Source organism: Leptosomus discolor, chromosome 5 (assembly GCF_034619465.1).
Source record: "Leptosomus discolor isolate bLepDis1 chromosome 5, bLepDis1.hap2, whole genome shotgun sequence".
NCBI classification, from domain to species: Eukaryota; Metazoa; Chordata; class Aves; order Leptosomiformes; family Leptosomidae; genus Leptosomus; species Leptosomus discolor.
The window spans coordinates 15,029,420-15,055,228 of NC_141395.1; positions in this window are offsets into that span (position 1 = coordinate 15,029,420).

Sequence of the window (25,809 nt, forward strand, 5' to 3'; positions counted from 1 at the left end):
GTGGCAGAGAAATAGTTGGTGTGATAAATCGATCAGCAGGGTACCGTAGCAGCATTAAGCTATCCATCCATCAGGACTGCAGAGCGTTTGAACAAGTAGGTGCTGGTTGGCTGATATCTCAGAACTGTTTCCAAGTGATGGAAAGGCTTTCACCTCTGAATTCCAGCCTCTGCCACATTAGAAATCTTTCTAACTTTAAATTGTTTCAGTATATATAAAAATAGTAAATAATAGGATAAAAGATTTGTTCTCTGGGGGATGTTTCTGTGAAGCACAACAAACTCCTTTTATGTTGACTGTTAAAAAAGTGCCATCTATTTTTTATTGTAAAGAGGTCACTAAGGACTAAGAGTAACAGATGAAAAGATCTCTTCTAGTAATATGTCAATCCAGTTTCTTTGGCTGTCGAGTGTAGAATGGATTAAAATTCTTGAGTACTATAGGAGTCGTTTTATTGCCTCACTGTTCTGTATACATTGTCTAAGGACAAGAACAGATATTGCAGATATTGAGATGCAACTATAGCTAAGATAATTGTAGGAATACTACAGGACATGTCTAAAAATCTGCTAGGTGCACTGCAGACCTTTGTGTGGACATTGGCTGTTGTTGGTGTTCCCTGAGAACAGCAATAAGCAATAGCTGAGGAGGGCTTATATATATATCTTACATACCTGTGCTATCTTACTGATTTCACTGCCGCTCCCTAAGCACTTAAAAGTGTGGTTTTGTGAATGCAATTTCTTGAGGCCTCTGTGCTGTGTTGAACACTACTCTTTAAAAAAGGATATCCTATTCCAGATATTAGACTCCAGTTTATGTTGCAGATTTTGCAGGACTTTAGCCATAAGGAGACTGTTCAGTATAATGGACTTGGTAGTGGAAAACTGAAAAAAAGGTGATAAAGATTTTCTTCCTTAACAGAAGAAAAAAGGACTGAAATCAAACTGAAATTCAAAAGACACTGGGTAATAAAGATGAGATTTCTCAGTGACAGACCAGAAAATGAATGAAAAGTCTTCCCCCTAAGTAAAAGAACAGTCTTTATAGTGCTGACCTATCAAGTGCCTCATACTTCCAACAAAGGAGGTGAGTACAGACCTATTCTGAGCTCAGCAGAACAAATCTACCAGAAATGGTCCTACTGCATGTGGTGTTGAAAAATTCAATGATTCAAAGCACACTAACAAGAGTAGGCAACTGACGATCCAAAGAAGTTATTCTTGGTGACCTTACCCTGAATGATGAAGGCACACTTTCCTACAAGGGCAAGGGCATTCAAAAAAGCATTGTTAGCCTCCTCCCTAACCTTCCACTTGAGAATTATATAATTCAGTGATATAACTACTACTGGCTGCTGCAGAAACCAGTTTAAGGATTTGTTAGATATTTAGGTGAGAGTTCTTTGCCTTTTTAAGTCCTTAATGTAGCTTGCCTGTTACAACTTCATATCTCCTGCCTCTCTCCTAGGTAGGATTGTGCATGTGGAAACAGAATAAGCTTTTGGTAGTGGAAAATTTCACCTTGAAAACTCTTGTGGTAGAATTCTCTGGTGGGGTTTCTGGTTTGTTTGCTTTGTTTTGTTTTGTTTTGTTTTGTTTTGTTTTGTTTTTGTTGAGAAACCCATCTGCAATATATGGCTCTCAGAGGAGGGGGCCAATCCAGTCTGTGGCTGAATCAAACCTTTCATAGGATAAAGCATTGTACACCTACTGAGGATATAGCTCTGATTGTGCTTTCTTGGTAAAAATGCAAAATGATATTTTGTAGTTGTAACACAGGCAAATGAGATTAGAATAATTAATTGAAGATTTTTTTGCCAGAGGACAATCAATGGTCAGGGTACAGCAAATCACTTGTATCACAAATGAGCCAACTTGTAGTATGAGGTGTTATTTTAAAAAGAGATTAATCTGAAATGTATGTGAGGGAAAGAGAAAGTACATGTACATTTTAATGAAGTCTATTTTCCTTAAGGAAAAATCTTGCTATAATGATCTAAGACGTAAAAGCCCTAATCAAAATTAAATGTTTTCTTTTTTCTTCTACCCTAACATAATATTCAGTGTTAGATGACATTGCATCTTTAACACTGCAGAATATTCTGTAATGACATCAAAGGGTCTATCTGTGCTACAATTTGGTATCACAAATAAGCCTTCATTCATAAGTACAGGCTTAGGACTAATATTCATTCATTTGTAAGGGAGTTTATTTCAAGCAAACGATGTATGCGGTAGAACAAACCAAAGAAAAGCTTAAGACTTACTGTACAGCTGAAGTCTAATTCTTTAACAGAAACTCACAGGCATGTTATTAGTGAATACAAAAGAGAAAGAAAATTAGAAAAGTCTATAGGATAAATCAAAATCAGTTAATCAGATTGTATGGCTGTGTTCTGGTTTATTGTGCATGAGGCATACGTTTAATCCTCTTGCAAATGAGGCTGTCCATTTCCAAGTTCTTCAAATTAAAATGGGTGAAGTTTATTTCTGGTGCAAAATTCCTTGTCTAGTGAGGTTTACCTTGTGAGAGTAAAAAGGAAATTCATCTAATGACAGCTACAACGCTGCATGTGTAATTGAAATGATGCTAAAAACATTTAAAAAGACACAAAAATACACTGGATACTGGAGAAAGGCCAGTAACTTGGAAAAACTGGTTGTGAAATATCTTACCAGAATGCTGTTTTTGAAAGTCAAAACACCCCAATAAATTATATTGGCATAATTTCCACCTACCTTGTTAGAATCTGAGCTAAAATTCAGGCTCCCAATAAGGTTCCTTTGCATCACTATGTTAGCATAAAAATTTTCTAAAGGATGATTCTTTGCCAAAAGAAATCTGATATCACTATGAAGAATTTAAGAATTGATGGGAATTCTGTACTGGGTACAGACCAGCAAAGCTCAAAACGATCTCTGTAGTCATGTCAATCCACTCTAGCATCAGGAAATATCAGCCTTGAAATATCAAGAAGTGTTGAAATTGCTCCTTATATCACTAGTGCTAATTGCAACTTCACAGAACTAAATTTAGTTCTGTGTTGCCTCTCAGATTTGGTCAAGAAGCACGGAATGATGTGACTGAAAAGAAGATTGTCCAATTCCTAGCTGAATTGTACCACAATTGTATTGTGATAGCTGTGATTATATCACAATCACAAAAACTGAATTGTAAATATCTGTGTGTTTTCTGAGGAGTAATGAGGATGATTAAAGTTTTCATGCACAGACTTGATTCCATGCGCATCTTAAATTAGTATCTGTAATGAAAAAAAGATAAATTTGTTGGATGAACACCACAGTGAAATGATAGCAAAATAAATTACCATTAAGCTACTAATTGTTGTAACACATAAGGGACATCATTCCCCAAACAGCTTAAAAAAAGAAAGAAAACAAAACCAAACAAAATGAAAAAAAAAAAAAAAGTTTGATGAAAACTGTTATAGTATAGACTGCTTCCAGCATGTTCATTTTCATTAACAGCATTCCCAGGTGCTTTCTTAAAGCTCATCATTGCTAGTGGTTCTTTCTGTGCCCACTCTTCAGAGCCCTGAAATGTTAGCCAGTACTTCAGATGGGCATTGACGTTATCAGCTTTATCAAGCATGACATCTCCTTGGAGTCTCTAATATTCCTTACAGATGGTGTGTCTCAACAGGAACCACTTTGTCAAACATGACACTTGCTCACAAGGTTGCTGAGGTGGATTAGAGACACTCTTTCCTGTATGTGAAGTCTGTTATGCTCATATTGCTCAAACCCTCTTAACCAGTTTTCCATGTTCACAAACGTTACTATTTTTCGTCTTTCTAATAGGATAACTCTCTGCTTTATTTGCTGATCTGCCTTTCAGAGCCACCAGAAGATTTTGGTGATGATTTTTAAAAATGAAACCTCCCATTTAAAATGAATTTCTACTTCAAAAGATTGTTTCTGGTCTAGTTTTTAAATCTAAATTGTAATTGAGTAAACTTGGTCCAGTTTTTAGCTATATTGACAGTATCCTGTAGTCTTACCATGCCTTTTCTCTGCTTTAAAGAGGAAAACCTACCACTGGGAGGTTTTCAGAGTGCTTGTGTTTACTCAACAGTTGTGAAGTTTGAACATGACTTTCCTGTCTCTGAAAAAGAAACTTAACCATAGTCACTAAAGCTGTTCTGTCTTCCTCAGCATATAAACTTAGCTCAGAAATATCCGTCTCACAGGTCTCAAGTTGTCTTTTACAGATTTAAGAGAAGTGTTAAAACCCCGTGTTTTTACTGATCAAAGGTCTGGTTTTTCACAGAATCATAGAATCACAGAATGGTTTGGGTTGGAAGGGACCTCAAAGATCATGTAGTTCCAACCCCCCTGCCATGGGCAGGGAGACCTTCCATTAGACCAGGTTGCTCAAGGCTCCATCCAACCTGGCCTTGAACACTGCCAGGAAGGGGGCAGCCACAACTTTCTTAATGTAATCATGTCACTGTAATGCAGTGCGGGACAGATTCCTGTGGACCCATTTATTCTCCAGGTAAGTGTGTCTACACAATGCGAGACTATCAGAAATTATTGTTTCACTGCTGTTTGATCTTTCTGTTGTTCGCAGTTCAAAAGTTTGTAAGATCTTTTGAGGGAGTTTGTATGTATAGGGGCATACTAGTCCAATGGATCTCCATCTTAAATTCTTATGTTAGAAATATGCGACAATACAGGTTGTTTTCCTGAAGTGGGGAAACAAATAGCCCAAGTAATGGCTTCTGCTAATCATGGGACAAGTGATGACGTTCTCCTAGGATTAGACAATTTCCTGTACCATAAATAAGTGTAATGCCTATGTTTTGAGCTTACAAGCTCCTACACTTGATTTTGTTGTTGCTCAGGAGAGTAGGTTTCTATACAGCGCTTTCAAAGCAGCATGAAATGCCTTGTAAAGATTTATGCTTCAGTGAAGTCATACATACCAAGGTTAAAAACCTCATCCTCATCTCACTGTGCTGACATTGTGGCATCAATGAGTTCAGTTGGGTGTTTGCTAGTTAACAGGTGTAACTAAGCTTAGAAAAATATTGTTTCATAATTCATTTCTAAATTTAGGACTATAAATTTTCAAAGATAGTGTGAGATCATGGGAAACTTGGGACATCCAGACTTTCAGTCTTGGGTTAAAATTTTTGATAACCACCTTGAAAAGTTAGAATTTCTATAGAGTAAAACTTGTCATGACCTTTGACAGTTCAGTTGTAGGTACATCTAATGACCTTAAACCTGAAAAGTAAAGTCAGATTCTGAGGATGAGTAAATAAAAGAAAATCTTTATGCCTTTAATGAATACAGAATTTTTGGATGTCAAGGGCTGTCTTAGAGGTAGTCTCTGGGGAGAACCTACTATTACCTTCTCTGCAGCATGGCATGCCATCCTGTGGGAAACAGTGGAGGAGGTGGCTGCAATACACCTGGCTGTGTCCTATCACTTGTTTGGTTTTTTGTGCTTTTGGTATAAAACATTTATAACTTTAAACCATTTTAAACTTGCAGTGGTGCTGCTTGACACTGGCAAGCATTCAGGAAAATTAGGCTACAGGAAAAATATTCAGTATGGATAATAATCAGTAAGGAGTCACCTTTGGCTGGCAAACAGCTCATCTGTGTCCCTCATCTGCCTTTTGATGGGACAAGAGGGGAAATCTCTGGTCTAAGTTATGTTTCAGATTTGTCAGGCTTGAAGAAGAGGACTGATGTCATGTCAAAGCTGTTACAATTAGCAGCATACAATGGACAGAGGCAAAGCTATATGTGGGTATTAGTCTGGTTGTCAGTTTCGCAGAAATTTTAAAAGATGTATTAAGGGCATAAGGTACAAAATCCTTTTGACTTTTAATGGAAAAGATGGCCGTTGTACTTCATGAAGTCTACAGCTGTACACCAAAAAGTGCACAAGGCAGTTATCAGGTTCAGAGGACAGTGAAGGTTTTTTGGTCTCTCCTACTCAAACGGCCATTTTCTTGGTTATAAAACTAATTAGATGTGTATGATCCTCTGTATTCTTAAACACATTAATGATGGAGTAGCCATTTAATACCAGGGTCACTCTACCACAGATGGGTTGAAAGGCAAGGTGTCGTAGTGCACAACACAAAAATGGCTTAGGACACCCAGTCTCCTACCTGGCAAAGAACAGGCTCTTAGCCAGTTGTGTATATTTTTGCCAGGAAAGATTGGCAGAAAAAAAGGAAATAACTGCTTTATTGGTTGCTTTTACTGTGCAAGTTGTTACTATTAGTGTTTTTCATCTGGTGCTTTACAACATGCATTCACACCAACATATGTGACTGTGTGCTTCCAGGGCAAAATAATTCATGTGGAACAGCAGCAAAACTTTTTTCCGAAGTGTGGCTTAGGGCTTTTAAGCATCTATTTAATGCCTTTGTGAGTCCTTATACAATGAGGTTTGGAGATCTCGTGGACTTTGTAGCTGTTCTTGGTCACAGAACACCACTAAGACCTACCCATCCTAATGATTTTGTGTGGCTTTTCAGATTTTTTTGTAGAGCCTACAGGAATATATGACCCCTGTGTGACTGGTAGTCAATTGACAGAGTGCAGCTGGAGTTTTGGCTTCAGTCTCACTACACCAGCCAGCACAGCTGGGCCAGTCATGACAGCAGGAAAGATGTAAAATTGTCTTGTTATGAGAATGAAGCAGAAAAAAATATGTCTATCTAATGAAGGCTGGTATTTCTGGGAAGTAGAGGTGACTGTCTGCGTGACATATTCTTGCACCCAGTTTTATCGGAAATTTGGAATTGGTGTATGCTCACTAAACAGTGTATGTACATACATTTTCTCTGGGGAAATTTTGAGAAGCGAGCCAGACTGGTGTTCCTCATTACAAGAAAGCTGAAGCAAAATTACCTTGCTGCTGAGTCTTCAAGGCTAATAAACTCAAACACATAAATGTGACTTCATGGTCCTCCAACCCTGTCACTTTCTGTGCAGTTTATTACTTTACCCTTTAAAATACCAGCTGCAGGCTGGCAACAAGCAGACTTTCACCTGATTTTGGTGGCAGAGGTTTTCTTTGTCAAACTGTTGTTCTGACTAACCTTGTGAGATATTGTTCTTTCTCCCACAGCTGCTGGATTGCTTGTGTATTCTTCTATGATTCTCTTAGTACTTTATGCTTTATATTTAGAGAAAGTTATGTCCATGGAATGTGTGTAGTCCCTGCTGTTTCTCATCTGTCAGCTTCAAATATATTTTAAATCTTTTTCATTTCAGTCAGAAAAGATTCCCAATCTCTAAATGACCATCCCCCAGGCTATGAGGGAAAAATTCAATCAGTCAGATATATCCATGAGCTGGCTTTCCAGCGATACCTCATTTACACAGAGACTCTAAACAGACTGTGCTTCCAGCCGTACCCATTCAAACATGACCTTATTTGAAACTATATTCATCACAGATGTCCCCTTGAGGCTTCCCTGGTCACTGGTGTACAGTGGGGCTTTTATTTGTTTTGACTTCCTTTAGATGAATACCTCCAAACATGTTATGGTTGGGACTATGCCCTGAAAATTCATCCGTAGGTCTGAGATTTTGGGGGTTAATTTCTAGGAAGGGTTGGACATATAGTTCAAGGAAAACACAACCTCCTAGGAGTTACTTAAGTATATTTAAGCCCAGTTAGTCTTACCTTAAAACAGGAGTTTTTTCTTACGTGGAACACAAGAAACGAAATTAAATAGGGTGACTGTGTCCGCCACAGGGCATAGCACAGTAGGGATTTCTGAAGGGAAAATAATAGTTTTTCTGTGAGGTTTGTACTTAGTTCCCTGCTGTGAAGTTTTATAAGCACTAATGTGCAATTAGAGGCGTTTGCAAACTGATCTCCAGTTTCACTTGAGACACCACCTGGTCTCACTTTCTTATAGTTACGGTGTGTTTCTCCGTGTTTTGTTAGAAGGTTCGTTGATTGGCTGGGAGAAAAAAGGGAGTTGTGAGGAAGAAAATCAAGGAGATTTAAGTAATTTTGAAAGATTTTTTTAATGTCTTTGAACACCCCAGTAAAATTTCCTTCTGTGTGAAACTGCATGAGTATCACTGTAGTTTATATAAAACCAGAACATTTTCTCATCATACTTTTCGTCACTAGGAACAAAGAAAAAGCAGCGGTATAAAAAAGTGGTTCTAACTTTCTTTATCATCTCTTTTTTTCTTCTCTTACCATCGGGAAAAATTCAACTGTCTGAAATGTGTTTGTGATAATTTTTTTAAGACTAAAATTGCATTTTCTGTCAAAAAGTTGTGGTTTTAAAAATAACAACAGCCCAGCTTTGGCCTATGTTTCATCAGTTGTCAGACTTCATACAGTTCAAGAATCTGTTTGTGCTGAAAATGTGGAAAATTAAATGCGTATTCTTCAAAGATTGTGTCATCATATGAAAGCTATTGGGACTATAGGTTATAATATTTACAACTGATTAATTACCTATTAACTCTTCATAAACGTATTTAATACTTTGCCATTAATATTAAAATTGTGCTTCAACTCCTGTGACAAATTTCTGCTTATTGTTAATGATTTCTGTTTGTGTACAACCTGCAATGGTTGCTGTTACTGTTTTATCCTAACAGAAATCAATGGTTTGCAGTTTATAACTACTCATTTCCTTCAAGAATTCCTTTCCTTTAGCCACCTAATAAACCTGCAGTCAAAACTTGTATCTTAGCATCAGACTACAAAGCATATTCTTCAGTTCCCAATATAGTTTCAGAACATTTTGGTGCTCATGTGCGTACTGGAAGGTAATCCATTCTTTTCAGCAATACTTTATCTCTTTCTTGTTATCAAGATTAACCACTGATAAAATTATCAGTGATGTAATCAGGCAGAACTCAAAACACGAGAAGAGCTTTTCTGTTTTTATCCTGACACTGTTGAATTTTCCAAAGGAATTTAGGAGTTCAGGGCCCATGCCCTCTTAAGAATCTGGATTCTGAATCTCCTTTTGACACTCAGTGGATATTAACTATCAATTATTTGTGCTTTTAAAAATAATTATTTGTGCTTTTAAAAATAATTTTTTTTTAAAATTCCCTATTGGTTCCTCAAAAAATTCCCAGACAGCTGATAAAATCAAACCAATGACACACACAACTAATAAACCAAAATGCTAAAACCTAGGCTTTCTACTGAGTGACACTGTAAACTCTGTGAAATTTGACAGACTTCAGTAAAAATTGCATTAATGAATTATTTATAGAAGTGCAGGCCTGATAAGTAACTGTAGTTGTATTCATATGCATGAATCGTTTCCTGCTCTCTTTTATTCCTTGTTTATGTTTAAGACCTTTGAAGACAGGATAACATTTTCTATCATTTTTCATGACATCTTGTCAGATTATTGCAGAAAGAGATAGTAATCCTTAAATGTGGCTGAGAAAAGAAGCAGTTTTAATAAAGATGAATAAATAAATCCTGCCAGTTGGAGAAAAATATAACAGTTGATCACATATGATTAACTCTAATTAGAAATAAACCTATTTTAACTTTCTTACATATCTATTCTTGTTTATTTCTTGTGCATCTGCACTTGCTGTTTTGGGTTCTATGTTGGAAAAGCAAACAACCCCTCCACATTCTGCTCTTTTTTTTTTGTTGTTGTTAGTATGTGTATTATATGCCTATATCTATGTTCAGGCATTGACAGTTCCACAGTTTCAAATATGCTGGTTCAAATTCCACTGAGATCTGGTAGCTGACTATGAGCTGAATGTACAGCGTGATGTATTTTTGTGAACTGATGCTGGATTAGTCATGTGCTTTGTGATGGTACCACATGACTAGTGACAAAAAAACTGATACATGCTCCTCCTGTGAGGATAGGAGGAGATATTCATGAGAGGACAGAGAGACATGGTAATTTCAGTCTGCACTGTGGTGACCTGTGCGATCAACTCACTGCTTGTATCATTTTTTTTTTTTTTCATTGAATCATAGAATCATTCAGGTTGGAAAAGACCTTTGGGATCATTGAGTCCAACCATCAGCCCTACTCTACCAAGTACACCCCTAAACCACATCGCCAAGCACCACATCTAAACGACCTTTAAACACATTAAGGGATGATGACTCAACCACATCCCTGGGCAGCCTGTTCCAATGTCTGACAACCCTTTCACTGAAAAATTTTTTCCTAATGTCTAGCCTAAACCTATCCTGGTGCAGCTTGAGTCCATTCCCTCTTGTTCTATCATTAATTACCTGCGAGAAGAGACCAGCACCTACCTCTCCACAGTGTCCTCTCAGGTGGTTGTAGAGAGCAATAAGGTCTCCCTTCTAGAAGATAACAGAGACTGGGTGATTTGCTTTAATAAGAAGCAGTTAAACACAAAATTAAAAGTTTAAGTTGAGCACTTGTGTAGATTGGTTTTCATTCTACATTGCTGCATGATGTGCTTATTTTTCTTAAGAAAGAAAGATGAGTCATTGAAAACTGTTGTATGCTGAGACGCAGTCAGACTAGTGGAAGAGGCTAGGCCCAAAATTTGTGCAGTATTACTGAACAAATAAAGCCGGTCAGTAGAAGATGGGGGTTTTGATGTGTTTATGGCTTTACAAGGAAGTAGGAAAGCCGCCTGCTTGGAGGAAGTTTATTCCTGCTTCTCTGTTATTTGGTATCATACACCATCCTCTGAAATCATTACAGAAGACAGAATGTAGAACTGGATGGACAAGTTCTATGAAAACCGTGAATGTATAGGATGTGGAAGGTATTTTGGCCTAGGGAAAGAAAACAATTATTTATTTAGGCATAATTTCCTGTGACCTAATTCTTCAGTGATGTGTCCATAAGACAAAAAATTGTATTTAATGATCATCTTAGTAGCTCATCTTTAAGGCTCCTTCCAACCCAAACCAAAATAACCATCAGCTTCCTTCACTTAAAATATATATATACACACACAGTTGTGTTGCAAATTATTAATTCAAAATCCAGCAATAATATATTCAATTCCTGTACTAATATGCATTTTTTGTAAGGTACAGTTCCTAAATAGAGGGTTATTTATTCACTAGGAAATAAGTACTGTGGTAACTGGAACTGAGATGAAACAATTTGGCTACTTTCCGAGCTGGTTAAGAATTGCTGGTTTCATTTCTAATTTTTCCATTTTTTCCTATTCAAGTGAACAGATCAGCATCTTAATGATACCCCTTCGTGCTTTCATTACCTTTGAAAGATCTGTTGTGGAATAAATAGGTCTTCATAGGGGCCTATGCACTGAGACTCTTTGTATGGTAAAAAAATCAGCGTAGATTTACAGATTTTCTTAATGTGTCAAAGTAGACAACTAACACTTAAAGCTTTAAGAACGGGTTTTTTTTGGGTTTTTTTTTTTTTTTTTTGAGAAAACTTTTGAGAAGCTTGGCCTACAAATACACAAATGTAGCTGTTACTTCTAGCCAAACAGCTCAGGGCAGTAACGCTGATTTTGAAATTCTTTATTAGTAAGGCAGTTGTATTACTTTGAGAAAGTAATCAAAGTTATGAAGTTTATGATAATGGATAAGCATTAGGCTGAAGTTACAACTGTTTGCCTTTGGTAATATGTTAAATGCTTTTATATTAAGATAATTAAAAAATTTTTAAAAAGGTTCTTTGAAACACAGGCATGGTTAGTGATGTTTTGTACATGTCTTCAGCCCTGCTGCCTCTGTCAGGGTTTTTGCTCAGGGAGTTTCCTTTATTTAGAAGCAAGAATAGGCAAGAACACATTCCTGAAATCAGCAGTTGTGTCTTCTTTCTTTCCTTTTCTCAGTTCACATTCAAATGTAGGCACTTACACCTAGCTTGGAGATGCTGAGTTCTTACGTCACTGCTCTGAATTACCCCTTATATAAGCATGTGTCTGTTCTCGTGGATTATGCATAGAGATGATATAAAAAATCTCTCACTTTATATCAAATCTGAGCTCCCAGTCCATCTCTGTACTGCTGAGAGCCCATAGGTTGGTGTCTGTTGTGGTTTAACCCCAGCAGGCAGATCAGCCTCACGCAGCCGCTCGCTCACTGCCCCTGAGAGGGATGGGGGAGAGAAATTGAAGGGTAAAAGTGAGAAAACTCATGGATTGAGATAAAGATAGTTTAATAGGTCGAGCAAAAGCCATGAATACAAGCAAAGCAAAACAAGGGATTCATTCACCACTTCCCACTGGCAGGCAGGTGCTCAGCCATCTCCAGGAAAGCAGGGCTCCATCATGCGTAACCGTTACTTGGGAAGACAAACGCCATCAATCCAAATGTCCCCCACTTCTTTCTTCTTCCCCCAGCTGTATATGTTGAGCATGACGTCACATGGTGTGGGATATGCCTTTGGTCGGTTGGGGTCAGCTGTCCCAACTGTGTCCCCTCCCAGCTTCTTGTGCGCCCCCAGCCTGCTCGCTGGTGGAGTGGGGTGAGGAGCAGAAAAGGCCTTGACTGTGTGTAAGCACTGCTCAGCAACAGCTAGAGCATCCCTGTGTTATCAACACTGTTTCCAGCACAAATCCAAAACACAGCCACCTGCCAGCTGCTGTGAAGAAAATTAACTCTATCCCAGCTAAAACAAGTACTGTGTCTTAGTTTAAAGGTCAAGAGCAAAAAGAAGAGTGAGAAATCTCTTTTTGTATTTAATACTGCAACTTTAAGCTGTCTCTTTTGTGCCTGGTATGTTGTATAGCACCTCAGAGAGGTCTTGGCTGCTGTCAACGGCAGGGGGTACACCTATGCCTGTAAATGGCAAAGATGCTCTTTGCTGGAGAAGAGTAGTACTTCATTGTGCCCTAAGTACCATAATCTTGAGTGTGTTGTGGTATTTGCACGAGAACATCTCCCTGCTGAATTTGCTGCCCAAGTTGGATTTGACAGAAGAATATTTTACTTTTTTTCTTGAATTAAATGTAATGATGGGGACTTTTAGTTTGTATAAAGTGGCACTTTCATCCAAGCCAACATTGATTTACTCCAAATATGGATTTGGCTCATCATTTATTTTGATTTCTTGTGTTCTGCTAACAACATAGAAAACTGCTTTTCTTTCTTCTCACTTCTTGAGGAACATGACACAGTCTGCATTGCAGTCCTCAAAACAAATGTGCTGCCTTTAGCTTAAGGGAAAACTCAACCTTGAAAAAAATCTTTTTTTTTTTTTTTTTTTTCTTAAAATGAAGTGTCCTGTAACATTATCTCATCTCTTTAGCTGTTCAGAAAGCTTCTCCTGAAGCTAATGTTGTTTTCAATTTTTTTCCTAAACTTGTAGTTCAGATGTAAAATGAAAATGGAACACTTTTTTTGCCTGTTATCTTTACTATATTTACACAAATTAAATGTAAGAAATTCTTTTTTCCCCCTCATATCAGTAAGCTTACATGGTGGTGTTGGCACACTGAGGGGAAAAAAAAAAGAAAGAAAAAAAGAAAGAAGGTCAAATTCTGAAGTTCTTAGCCAAATTTTTCTTTAAGCAAATATTAAGCTCGCTGGGGCTTAGTTTAAATGATTTACATTTAGTTAATTAATTAAAAGTATGTATTTAAAATAACCTTTTTGTCTCATCTCTTTATTCTGGCTCAGACTGCAAAATTTCTAGATCACTTACGTTTAATACGGCACCTTATCAGAGTAAGAGCAAAAAAAATATCCATGCTAAAAGTTTACCTAACCTTGTAGCCTGTTTCTGTTACCAGTTCCTGTTCAGAGAAGAACATAGCAATATAGTAACCATGTAGTGCTCCCATTACTGGAGCTTGTAGTAACTGAAGTAGCGCAAATAATGAGAAAGGAAAAGTCCTTTGTCCCTTTTTGGGATCAGCATCCAGTGTTCTGTTGTTTGGGATTATTTTGTCCTGTGTAGGACCTTAATTTAGAGGATTAGCAGAGTGGGAGACAGTGGAGAAAACACGGCATATGCTCCAAGTGCTCACAATGCCTTAAGCTGTGTTTGGTAGAAATTAGATCATTTCATTCCCGCATACAAATTCTGTACAGAACAATCCCAGGCTATGAGTTAGGCTCCCTGCTGAGCCACTTCATAGCTCTTGATTAGTTATGGATATTACAGTAATTGGGTCTGTTAATACCTACCTTTCCTGAGAGCTGTTATCAAAACCTGTTCATTAAAATTATGACCGCAGAAGAAAAGAGAGAGAGAGAATGTAAAGGTATGCATAGTATTTCAAGACCTTGGAATTATAATTCCTTCTAACAGTGTTCAGAAACTCTTCGAGAATACTACAGCAGCTGCTACTTAACAATTAACTTGCACTACTAATTGCGTTCAGACAATATATCTTCATGGCAAATGAAGGGACGGAATCAAGTGTTTTTGTGCAACACTATGGATTTTTATTACCCATATTCACTCAAGCAGCAACTATACTTGGAAAACATTAATGTTCAGATGCCAATTGACAAAAGCACAGGGACTCATTAAATCAGAAATATTGTGACAAACTGTAGAATCTTGTATTTTTGCTCAAGGGAGCTAATCCAGCAAAGCATTTAAGAAGCTGCTTAATTTTAAGCATAGAAGGACTCCCCAGAGAAGGTATAAAGCAGATGCTAAAGTGTTTTCCTGGCTGGAGCACACAGTTGGTCAAAATTTGTTCTTGTGTGTATTTTTTTTTTGTTTTGCTTTGTTTTATAGGAAGATGTTATGATTAAATCAAGTCCTTTAGCAGTTCATTATGCATGCTAAGTATTCACAGCATAGTATGAAACATTATCATGCATAATATAAATACGAGTATTTCAGTATTACCTAGAGTTTTAGTAAAAAAATTACTGTGCTATGCATGGTGCTCACATAAAGAAAACTACATCACTGGTCTCTGAACACTTTAAAATATAAGGCCTTATTCTGTAGTTCTGGGAAGCTGCTAAATCCATTTGATAGAATTCCCTCTGGCTTCAGAGAAACTTTGTGTGATGCAGAAAGCTGTCTGAAGACTGTGCAATACAGGAATATGTCCATGAATAAGGTGAGGGACAGAGGTCCCAAACCTCAAAGTTACACACTAGCCTCAAGAATTCAATACCTATGCCATATGAGATGCAGATTGAAACGTTACAAGCATTTCTATTCATATACATGTTCAGAGCTTCTGTTTCCCTCCATAATCCTACTGTATTTGTTGACCTATGCAACCTCCAAGTTGTTAAAAAGCTCAGTTAGTGAAAATGAATGAAATTTTATTCTATTTGGAGTTGATAATTATGCCTTTTGAATGAAAAATAGCTGCTTTTCCAAGCTTATGCTCACTATGACACAAAAGCTTCTCCTTAACTGTAACTCTTGTACTAGCATCTCTAGCCAGTTTTTCCTGTGAATATGTAAAAGAACAGAAACTTTACCTTGAAAGGGAATCAGATTTAACCTGGGGCCTTCCCTACCCTTCTGTTTATTATCCTTTTTCTTCCTGACTGTAGAGTTAAGGAGCTGAGAACTCCCTTTCACAACCTCTCATTTTTCCTCTTTTTCGAGTCTTCTGTACATTTCTGGTTTGTCTCAACAATGTTTTCATCGCCACAACAAATTAAGGTCTCAGAAATATTTTTTTTTTCTCCACATTTTTGTTCAAATGAGAGGATGACACTGGCAATATTTGGAGGGAGAAAAATAATAATCCATCTGGCTCTGTATTGAATATTCTTCCTGTTTTCAATGAATATTGGTCTATCTTTTATTGATCAATAAGAAATCACCGTGAACCCATTCAAAACAGCTGCAGAAAAAAATTAGAGGTTTTTAAAGCAAGTTGATTGACTGCACATTACTGCTGTGCTCCTGTGGCAGAAACCCTCTTGGCCAACATTCAGGGAATTGAATTTCAAGGACCAAAATATGCAGTTATCACACCTGAACTAGAGAAACACCATCTACACAATGCAGTGTGATGCCAGCAGTGATCTTAGGTTGTCCAGACCTAGTTTGTGGATATTCATACAGAATTACTATCATAGAATCATAGAATTTGAATTGGAAGGGACCTTAAAGATCTTCCAGTTGCAACCCTCCCGCTCTGTGGGCAGGGACACCTTCCACCAGACCAGGTTGCTCAAAGTCCCGTCCAACCTGGCCTTGAACACTACCAGGGAGGGGGCAGCCACAGCTTCTCTGGGCAACACATTCCAGTGCCTTACCACCCTCACAGTGAAGAATTTCCTCTAATATCTAAATCTACCCTCTTTCAAGTTGAAACCATTACCCCTCGTCCTATCACTACCCTCCCAGGTAAAGAGTCCCTCCCCACCTTTTCTGTAGGCCCCCTTTAAACACTGGAAGGCAGCTAAAAGGTCTCCCCAGAGCCTTCTCCAGGCTGAACAACCCCAGCTCCCTCAGCCTCTCCTCATATGGGAGGTGCTCCAGCCCCTGATCATTTTTGTGACCCTCCTGTGGACCCGCTCGAGTAGGTCCATGTCTTTCTTGTGCTGGGGGCCCCAGAGCTGAACACAGCACTGCAGGTGGGGTCTCATGGGAGTGGAGTACAGGGAGAGAATCACCTCTCTTGACCTGCTGGCCACGCTTCTCTTGATGCAGCCCAGGATGTGATTGGCTTTATGGGCTGCAAGCGCGCATTGCTGGCTCATGTTTGGTTTTTCATCCACCAGCACCCCCAAGTCCTTCTCCGCAGGGCTGCTCTCGATCCATTCTCTGCCCAGCCTGTATTTGTGCACAAGTACACAAATACATCCTTGTAATACACACAAGTACATCCTTGAGGTGGTATAACTGTTCAGTGAAGTATTTGCATGATGGGAGTTTATGATACTTACAGTTCCAGAGATGACTAGTTGGAGTCATTGCTAATGTTTCTTCTCATATTCTCAAGAATATGTATCTGAGGTCTGTAACTCTTCCTACCATCAGTAAATTGCAGTAAAGAGGCACTTGAAGGAATCTGTAAGCTTAGCCAGAAGGAGAAGTTGTGTGGTAACTCCAGCCACAAATCTGAGTCTGTTGAGGATGAATCAGGGCTGGCGTCAAACTTCACTGTACTTTAACTGTTTTCTGCTTTCCAGAGCTCCTGCAAAGCATTAGTACAGCCCTCAACTGACTATAATTTGCAGTTGTGACAGGTAGAGTAGTGTGGATATTTCTGTGACGCATTAAAGTTAGTACATCTTATTAACCTATTATTTTTCTCCATCAAGTACAGGAAAAGAAATACTTAATATGCCGAAGTTTCTAGTCTGTAGATCATTAGACTTTTTATTTTGTTGACAGATTCCAATGGCTTGTTCCAAGCACAAAGCCTGGGGATTGTTGTTCTTTTCAACAAGGCACTGTATGACTGCTGCTTCTTTTCTCTCTATCATTTGCCCTCCAGAATTACTGGTTATACAGGTAAGCACCTACCACTTCGTAAGACTGAACACTACTGGTTTATAATCTTTTGCCTCATTGTGAAGCAAGCTGATTGGCAGTAAATTTAGAAAGGCTTGTTGTCCTTGAGCCTCAACAAATCTGGAGGCCTTCCTACAGGTGGTCAACGTGCCCATTCCCACTTAATTCCAGCTTGAATAATTTTCCATCAAAAGAAACAGAGCATGTCTCTGCATGAGACAGTCCACCAAAGCCCCATAGTTGCTGCAGTCGGGGAGATCATCTCAGTTTTCATTGTTTCGAACTGATTTGGACACAACACAAGCAAACCCAAACACATTCTGGAATTTCTGGATAGTTACAGCTCACATCTTGTCATGTCACTTTCATTCTGCCCCAGCTTTTGATTTTGTTTTATCAGCAGAGTGATGGTGGGATAGGGATAGGTGGACTTCTAGAAGAAAGAGTTGTACAGAGCCAATCTCTAGCATACACAAAATCATGGAATCCTCTGGACCTGCTCCAACAGGTCCATGTCTTGTAGTGAGGACTGAATGCTGAATGCAGCACTCCAGGTGGGGTCTCACCAGAGCATAGTAGAGGGGCAGAATCACCTCCCTCGACCGGCTGGCCACTCTGCTTTTGATGCAGCCCAGGATATGGTTGGCCTTCTGGGCTGTGAGCGCGTGTTGCTGGCTCAGGTCCAGCTTTTCACCCACCAGTATCCCCAAGTCCTTCTTTGCAGGGCTGCTCTCAATCCCTTCATCCCCCAGCCTGTATTGATTCTGGGGGTTGCCCCAGCCCAGGTTCAGAGCCTTGCACTTGACCTTGTTGAATTTCATGATGTTCACAGGGGCCCACTCCTTGAGCTTGTCCGGGTCCCTCTGGATGGCATCCCTTCCCTCCAGTGTGCTTACTGCACCACTCAGCTTGGTGTTGTCTGCAAACTTGCTGAGGGTGCACTCAATTCCTTGTTTATATGATTGATGAATATATTAAACAGCACTGGTCCCAGTATGGACCCCTGAGGGACACCACTCGTCACTGATCTCTGTCCAGACATTGAGTAGTTGGCCACTACTTTCTGGATGTGAACATCCAACTAATTCCTTATCCACTGAACAGTCCATTCATCCAATCAACATCTCTCCAATTTAGAGAGGAGCATGTTGTGTGGGACCATGTCAAAGGCCTTACAGAAGTCCAGACAGACAACACCCGTAGCTCTTCCCTTGTCCACTGATGTAGTCGCTCCATCATAGAAGGCCACTAGGCTGCTCAGGCAGGACTTGCCCTTGGTGAAACCATGCTGGCTGTCTCAAATCACCTCTCTGTCCTCCATGTGCCTTAGCATAGCTTCTAGGACAACCTGTTCCGTGATCTTCCCAGGCACAGAGGTGAGGCTGAGAGCTCAGTAGTTCCCAGGGTCCTCCTTTCTAAAAATGGGTGCAATGTTTCCCTTTTTCCACTCACCAGGGACTTCACCTGGCTGCTGTGAATTTTCAGATACTGTGGAGAGTGGCTTGGCAACTACATCAGCTGATTCCCTCAGAGGTCTGGAATGTAGGTTGTAGTCTAGGGAAATAAAACAGTCACCCTCCTATTGTTTGCATGCTAGGGCAGTGGGGATACTACTATTGCTTTCACTTCTCCAAACAGAAAGTCTGATGGGTGGAGAGGTGTGAGACTACTTTTGGGAACAGTGTGGGAACTTTCCAGTAACCCAGCTATTAAAATTGTGTGTATGTGTGTATATGTGTGTTTCTCTTTCACTTGTTTTGCACCTGACTTTTTTTTCCACACACTTTCTACAAAAAGAAATGTTGTCACAAGCACCTCTCTTCTTAAGGTGTGTAATCATCCTGTTCCTTGCACATTTCTGAGAGTTCGTATTTGTATCTGACAAGATAAACCCTATATTTTTATAATCATTTCATGATGACTTTTCAACAATGTAGTTTCTTTCTATCTTTTTCCTTCCTATGGCTAAGGATACTTTGAAAAACAATCAGCTACACCACAGTGATATGGAGTTGTTTGGGGTACTTCTGCAGTCTGTCTCAAGCTGTTTTTCTGTTAGAGAATCCAGATTGTGGGAAAGCTTCAGCCAAGTACTTAAGCAAAAGTAGTTTGCACCTAAAACTGCTAGACAGCAGAAGCCCAAGTACTCTGTCACTAGCTTCAAAATGAAGGAGATGTTGAAAATCACCATGCTGGGATAAGCAGAAAGTCTGACTTTGGATTTTGAACCCAATCCCAAGGAAAAAAGACCTTAGGAGTATCAGAGGTGTTCTGGAGTTGTTAACAGCACTAAACAGACAGGACTTGGTTTCAGTTGTATGGAATATGTGGAGGTTTTTCAACAGCATGAACAGAAAAAAATTAATCCACTTCATGGAAAGTATGATTTCACACTTTTTAAGCATCAGATTTTGAGTGATTTCAGGTTAAAACTGAAAATACACATTTTTGATTCTGCACATTTTTCAGTCATTACCAAAGACGGTGTAAGATTGCAGAATTCTCAGATGCATGTGCACAAATACACATGCATGCATGCATTCTCTTGCCCAGCAAGCTGAAATATTCAACTGACTTCACTATTTATTTGCTGTAGTCTGTGTAGTGTAGTCTAGAATGAAGAAATAGGATCACTAGATCTATTGATCATACAGTGAAACACGTGCTTTTATAGTTCATGTTTGTAATCCCCTGGGTTCCTTTTTCACTCAGATACTGTGATGAAGAATAGCCTACAAATAACATGGTGACTTTTTTTAACCTCCCGGGTGTTGCTTCCAGAGAGCTATTAACTCCTGTGCAATTGCTTCAAATAGGCAAATAGTGTTAAGTAGGACACTTTATTAACACTAGTAGCCTCCTTTTAGTACTTCTGCAAAAATGTTCTCTCTAAGGATCTGTACCTGCCCAAGCCACATTGCTAAAGGAGGTCAGAAGAGACCCTGAGGTGCTTTCCCAGTTTATGTTAGATGTTTCCCAGATTACTTTAGGACTAAACTATGGTGTTTTCTTAAGCTGTTGAAAGTGTTTCTTATATGTCTTTTAAAAGAGTATGTAAAATTTTTTTCACTTAGAGTTCATTCTGCTAATTCAATTAAATCCCTCTTCAGGGCTCTGTGTTTCTCCATCATTTCCAAAACAGCTTCAATATCACGAACTATAACTGTTTGTTAGACATAAGAATTGACATTACTTATTGAACTTCAGCACTATTTAGAAAGACTTTTAAATTAGCAATGCTAGAATGAAAGAGATGAGACATTTTTAGCAGGGTTTTTTTTCAATTTTTAAGAAAAGAAATGCAAAGGAGATGTTTATCTTGATAAGCATCCTGTAAGCCAAAAGATAATGTGCTGAGATGCTCCTATTCAATTTAAAATGCGAGGCCTTAGATTCATAAGGTAATCTGTTTTGCATATTCTGCTGTTGGAACTGCAAGCAAGCTAATTGGAAGAAATGATCATTCAACTTATGTTAGTGTCCCTCATGGAATAGAGACATGATTGTCTCTTTTGTACAAGAGGATAAAATTATGGGTTCCATGGACTCCTGCTCAGTTATCTGTATGCTTTATTTATCAAAAAAACCTACAACATAATTTTATGATAACCATATACTTGTGATGTGTAAGTAGGAAGATAGGCTCTACTGAGTAGTCACTGAAGAGAGATTAATTTGTGGAGTGTTTACATGCCATGGACTTTGGGTGAGCCACGTCACTAATTTCCCCTGTTACACAGATAAACATTGTGATCACGTCCGTTAATACTCCATAAACAAAAAGCAACATTTTAAGGAGTATCTACCTTGCCTAAATACTAATTCCCCTGCAACTGTAGTCAGATGTCTGAAAATATATTTCCACTTTTTGTCTTTTTATCTCTCTAACTGTATATATGTCCCTCTTAGTTTGTCTCTCTCTCAAAAAAAAAAAGAATTATTAGCAGCTGATATAACTAAGGAATGTCACAGTTATTCCCCCTGGAACTACCACTCATTCTGATTCTTGATCTGGTCTTCAAACTACAGACAAAGCTTATTTTGATTACTTGTTATGTGAAAATCAAGCCATTTTGTTCGGTTTCTTGTGAACCATAGGTCATATATAGTATCATATAATCATAGGATCATAGAGTTATGGAATAGTTTGGGTTGGAAGGGACCTTTAAAGGCCAACTGCAGTGAGCAGGCACATCTTCAACTAGATCAGGTTGCTCAGAGCCCTGTCCAACCTAACCTTGAATGTTTCCAGGGATGGGGCTTCTACCACTTTTCTGGGCAGCCTGTGCCAGTGTTTCATCACCCTCATTGTAAAAAATTTCTTCCTTGTATCCAGTCTAAATCTACTTTCTTATAGGCCCCCTTCAAGTACTGAAAGGCCTGAAATTTCCCTCAGGACTCTGGGATGCATCTCATCACGTCCCATAGACTTATGCATGTTCAGGTTCCTCAGGTAGTCACAAACCTGGTCTTCTTTTACAGTGGGAGGGACTTTGCTCCCTCAGTACCTGTCTTGCGGTCCATTCACTTGAGAGGTGTGAGAGGAGAAGTTGCCAGTGAAGAATGAGACAAAAAAGTTTAAGTCAGCTTTCTCCTCATCCATTGTTACCAGTTTGCCAGTCTTGCTTTCTTTAACCGTACTTTTCTGGTTGGCATACCTGTAGAAGCCCTTATTATTCTTTGCATCCCATATGACTATTTCATTGCCCACTACATGACCAGATTAGTATTAGATTAATTATATGATCAGGCATTTAAAGAAATTTTTTGAAAATGGAAAATAGGAGTTTTTAGACAAACAAGAATGGTATCGTAATAGGTTGTAGCTTATTTTTGAAGGCAACAAGCTGTTGTCTCAACTGTGTAAAAGGCTGTGACAAGTCTTTGGGTTCAGCTTTCTAAGCAGGGATATGTCAAAATTTACAGCTTATGGGTCAGTACTGGAAAGTCAAACTTCCTTCAAACTTCCTGTTAGTGTTGATTTTTGGTTTCCAGGTCCTCTGAAGCAAGGACCACATGTCAGAAGGGAATGGTTCCATGCTACCTACAGCACTAATCTGTTCTGTGTGAATGGCACACAAATTTTAGTTACATTAAATATTCACAAATCTTAGAAATTAAAGCTAGGGTCTTCAGTAGTGGGGCGTCTGGGTAAAATGGTCTCTGAAGTCCCCCAATCACTTAGTGCTACTTTCTAAATGACTATGATGAAATGGACTTTTCTGGGTTTGGTGTGTGAAAAAATGAGTCTTTTCTTATTTCAATCTAAAGGTGCACTTTGTTTAATTTCCATTTTAAAGACTTACTTGTTGTTTATACCCTGCTTTTAAAGCAGCATGGAAAATAGGGTTTGTAACAGCGAGCAGCTGATTGGCAATGCGGTATCATTCTGCCATTTGCACATCACTTAAAGGGTTCAGAGCTATAAAATCACTTTAAGATGTGAAGTTTTAAAAATTGATTTTGTCATGTTTTAAACTAAAGAGAAGAAACCCACTGCTTTTTAACAAGCAAAGGTGGGTTTATGTGTATTTTGTCTCATGACTTGCACACAACAGAGTTATGCGGAAGGATGAGGTGGGCAGGGGAAAGACAAAAAGCATATATCAATTAAGGTAGGGCAGGATGAGAGCTGGATTAGATTTTTAGCAACTATGGCTGCAGAGACAATAAAGGAATTCATACTCTCCTTGAAACACAGACGAAGAATCTGGAACAACAAAAGAGCTGTGAAAAGTGATGGGAAAAGTGTAGTTTATATGAGAAAGTGTAGCCATTTCTTTTTCTTTTATTTCCAGATGAATATGGGAAAATTATCAGTTATGGAGTGTGAACATTAGAGTAACTTAAAATCTGTATTTAAAGCAGACTTAAGTAGCAAAAAAAGATTATTTTCTTTTTATAAATAAATGCTTATACCACATCAGAAGCCATACTTAAAAGTAAATTCTGGGATTATTCATTTCTTTCTTATGAGACAACCTATTTGGCCCAAAAATTTGTTTTATTGTGCTTCTTCTGAGACCTGTTATGGCCTTTTGTATGGATTTCAGTAGTTCTCTGAGACTCCAACTAAAATGAGGTCTTCCTTGCCTTAAGTGCTATACAAAGAAATGGTGTTGAAAAAGCTGTAGAACTTTAAAAAAAATAATCAAAAATATGGACAGATTTTACTGATAAAAATAAAATAAAGATTTGCTTGTTTTTTTTAAAAAATTGCTTAGTAGATGAATAAAAAAAAAGGATGTGTTGTTCCTTTTTGTACTGAAGATCATCCCATATATCACCTTTCTCTTCCCTTTACCTAGAGCCCCAAATCAATATAAAAGTCAGTTAACCACCTTAGCTCAATTGAAGACCCCCAGCCATATTTCTTGCAGATCCAGACCCTCTAAAACCTCAAAGATAGTAAAGGGTCCTTTGAGGGACTTAAATATTCCATATTTTAACTAGCTTGCACATTCATTTTCACAGAATCTGTAATAATATGAATAGTTCATGCTTGTAAACAACCCTGCATTTTGTCTGAAGAACTAACTGAGAAAGTGTAGATATTCCAGTCAGATCCACACTAATTGAATCCCCATGTCTCCATCTAGATCTTTGTATCTCCTTTATCTTGCACTTCTCCACTCAAATTCTCTGTAAATTACTCAGATGAACAATAACTTACCAATCCGAGGAGGGGAGAGGAGTGTAGGAATGCACAGACGATATACTTGTACAGAATGTACGAATGTACAAGAAGCAGAGAAACATGCAAGCATTGGTATATCTGTGAGGATAAGGGGTTTGTTTTTACTCAGTCCTCTTCTTTGAGACTTTGCCTTATTAGCAGACTCTGTTCTCCATCAGAAGTCATATCTGACAGTCTTCTCTACAATCTGAAAGACACAGGAAGCTGTGTAAAAAGAGAGACAGCCTACACAAAGCCTTGAAACTCTTTCTGACAGCTTCCTGCTGAATCACAACAGCTTGGATTATCTGGCCCCCTGAGGCCGTGTCCAAAGAAGATTACAAGTCTAGCTTGTAATATTTGACAAAACTATTGCTTTTCATGCAGAAAATGTCTCAGCAGATTTCTGGGTCTGATGTACAGGATGAAGCAGCTATAGACCAGAAGCAGCTATAGACCAGCAGGGGTGTATGCTTTATTCCTGACAGTTGCAATCCTCTAGGTTGGTATGTCTCTTTGATATAACTCATTATCCATCTAGTTATAGAATCTGGAAGGTTTATGTATATAAGAATTGTGTAATGCCCCAAGGATTAATCTTTCAGGATATAATGAAATCCTGGCACAGCAGGAAAGTGGTGCTGGGAAGCTGGATTCTCTTTGTTATGTGGTAGGAGTCAGTGTGGCAGGAAGTAGAAGAAATGAACTATGGCCACAGATATCCCATGTTCATTAAAAATCCTCCGCTTTTCATCACAGGTAGGAAAATTAACCATAATATTTTGGCCAAATTCTAGGTTCAGTAAGTGCCGTGCATTCTGGTTTAATTCCTTTTGCAGTATCAGATGATTCATTTGTCATTTTCACTCCTGTAGTAATGAAGGAGAGACAGGTAATATTTTTATAACAGCAAAATTGTCCTACATTATCCTTCTTCTGTGCTTCAGTCCTTATCTTGTAAAGGTGGGCTTTGGAGAGTTACTGCTAGGAGAGTGACCTCATGTGACCTCTAGTATGAGCTGGATAGGATCTGATGATCACATTTGGAAGATTCTTCATTGCAAAGATAATGCCTCAAACAAAACACGTTTTCATATGGAACTTAAGCCTTAAGTGAAGCTACTGCAATGAAATCCAGGATACTTATTGTCTGTTAACCATTTTGGATCATTTTATTGTATAAAATATTGGGCTGATTCCCTCTGATATAAATTGGGATAGCTCTGTTGAAGTGGACATGGAGTTTTCACTGTGAGAGACACAGTCCTTGACTGTATATCCTTCACACAAGGAGTAACATAGGGTGGTGTCTAGTTAAATCAATGGGGGCCTTTGGTTGAATCGGTATAATTTGATCCAGGCTATTATGTAATGTCTTATTGACAAAATTTTCTGGCTTTACATGGTTAGATGTGTGGTTTAGGTTCTTGGTGCCACATGCAACGTGGAATTATGTATATCTGACAAATTATGGCACTTTGCTTGTGCTCTACAAGATACATCTATTCTTCCCTCTCCTTTTGATGAGTTTTGCTGGGATTGTTCCTTTGAGATATCATTCCCTGGATCTGAGTTTCTGTTCATGTCATCTACTCCAGTTTTGAAATTCACACACATTTCTTTTAGGGGTTATGAATCTGACAATGTAAAGAGTGACAGATGAAAATATCCATAAGTTCTTTTTCCTTCTGTTCTGAATATAATACAGCAATACTATCCAAATGGAGAAAATCTATGCAGTAGAGGCCTATTATTTGTT